Source organism: Nanorana parkeri, unplaced genomic scaffold, assembly GCF_000935625.1.
Source record: "Nanorana parkeri isolate BGI_ZX_2015 unplaced genomic scaffold, ASM93562v1 scaffold1405, whole genome shotgun sequence".
Lineage (NCBI taxonomy): Eukaryota > Metazoa > Chordata > Amphibia > Anura > Dicroglossidae > Nanorana > Nanorana parkeri.
Genome location: NW_017307673.1, coordinates 312,682 through 315,064, shown reverse-complemented (window position 1 = coordinate 315,064; position 2,383 = coordinate 312,682).

The window sequence follows — 2,383 nt, the reverse complement described above, 5'->3', positions numbered from 1 at the left end:
CAGTGGCCCCCGAGACAGAAGAGGCGGGGGGCGAAGACGCAGGAGGCGGGGGGGCAGAGACACCGACGGGGGAGGTGTTCCCGAAGCTCCTGTCGTGACGCGAAGATGACAAGGAAGCCATGTCGGGTGCCGAGGATGAGGAGGCCGTCCAGTCGGGCGCCGAGGACAAGGAGGCCGTGTTCCAGGTCAGGCCGTGCAAGGTAAGAGGACTGTGTTGGCAGAGCCCAGCATAGATTCTGCACAACCCACCAAAGAGTGTCAGGTGTGCTGTGCAATACCCTTTGGTGGGCTCTGCAGGATCTGTAGGGGGCTTTGTCCGTTCTCAGGGGGTCTCTGCAGGATCTGTGGGGGGCTTTGCCGGGTCTCAGGGGCTTTGCAGGATCTGTGGTGGGCTTTGCAGGATCCATAGGGGGCTCTGCAGCCTGAAAAGCCCACCACAGATCCTGCAGGATCTGTGGGGGGCTTTGCCGGGTCTCAGGGGGGCTTTGCAGGATCCATAGGGGGCTCAGCAATTTAATTTTTCAAATTGATTCGGCTGTGTTAGGTCCCACACAGCAGCCTCCTGGTGAACCACGTGGCCCCTTCTTACAGGGTTTCCACAGGCTGCCTATCTTTCCCTCCTGAGGCCCTTTGCCCGAGACTTCGGGCTGGTACCCCGGAGCAGGGCGGCAGCAATCGTATGTACCAAATTCATATACTATTATTCTGCATTGCTGTATAATGTATTGCTGGGATTTTTAGTCCTCTATAGCTAATGGTATTCTGCATTAGAGTGTAAGCTCCTTTGTACAGAGGCTGATGTGACTGGCTGATGTGACTGCTCTGTACAGCACTGTGGTATACGTCAGAGCTATATAAATGTATAATAATAGTGTGTGACTGTGCGGGGGACATTAGAGTGTTAGCTACTTTAGTGCAGAGAATGCCAGGGGGTTGGAGGGCCAGTGAGATTCGATTCTCTATAGCAATATGTCTGTGAAGGTTCTCATTCATCCAGGTCATGGAATAGCTATAAAAAATAATTCAAGGCAACTGGACTTGCTGTATTTTTCTTGAAGATGTTTCACTGGCCATCCAACCAGCTTTCACGATTCAGAAATTTCAGAAATTTCCAGTTGCCTTGACTTATTTTTTACAGATATTCTCTATAGCAAGCTTCCTATATTGTTGCAAGGTTTGTGTATTGGTTATAGCAAGGCTTGTGCGTCAGCTGTAGTCCTCCGGTACTTATTAGTGGCCGCCCCTGCTCCTCGATTGCGCTTCGGTGTTTGGCTCCGCCCCCTGTTGTGAGGGGTGGGGCCTGTTGGTGGTCACAAGATTGGGCTGCTCAGTCTAAAATGCCCGGGCCTAATTTTTGTCCCAGCCTGGCCCTGTTAGTAACTGTGCCCATAACTGACCACATAAGTCACATTAGCTGTAATTTGGCAGTAAAATTGGCACCTCTATAGAGTTTAAGGAAGTATGCTACTGTGCTATTCTAATACAGGTCATGCAAGGTGCTTCTCCAAGTCAGAAATAAGGCTGTGGAGAGCATAGGCAGCATGCAACTGTAGCATTACCCCCAGAAGGGCCACAGTAATATACAGGTCTTCTGTTCCACACCAGTGATGACTCACCCTTACCTGGACACAAGTGACACCAACACACTGTTTAGAATATTTAAATGGGCTTTATTAAAACTAGCAATAAGCCCTGGAAAATAAATAAACTGGTTAACAGAATTGACAATATCAAAAACAGTGATGCAATACAACAGCTCAGCAAAGTAAACAGGATTGGCGTTCGTTCACTTTAACCGCCAGTGCAAGGCCTTGCCTGAAATGCACTGAACAAGTGGTGAATGAAACTGTCAGTTACACAACACAGAAATAGCATTCAAGTACCAAAAGAAATACGACTGACTATAACAACCTACTGTATCTAGCTCCTGTAGGTCCTAGCTAACCACTGGCCAGTGGGAATTCTACACACAGAGTCTGCTAGCGTCGGGGCCCCTCAATTCTGTGGTTGAGTACTCAGCCTCTTGCAAAACAGTATTTGTAATCCACAGGATGGAAAGGGGTATCTTCACAAAGTGCCACAAGAGTAACAAACATGAACAGATGCAGTAATCCACCTTCAGCAAGAGCTGCTTTGGCAGTTAACAAGATCTAGAAGGAATAGGCAAGACCAATTTGCCACAAAGATGGCAAAAGATCTCTCACCATTTACAGGCCCGGATTTCCCACAAGGCCACCGAGGCCGGGCCTCGGGGCGGCAGAGCGCAGAGGGCGGCAGCGGTGACCTTGTGGGAAGTTGCGGGCTCCGGTGTAAGGTGTCCGCCGGCCGCAAACTACGGAGCCGGTGGGCGGAGCCTCGGGCCGCCCCGTCGTGATTGGACGGT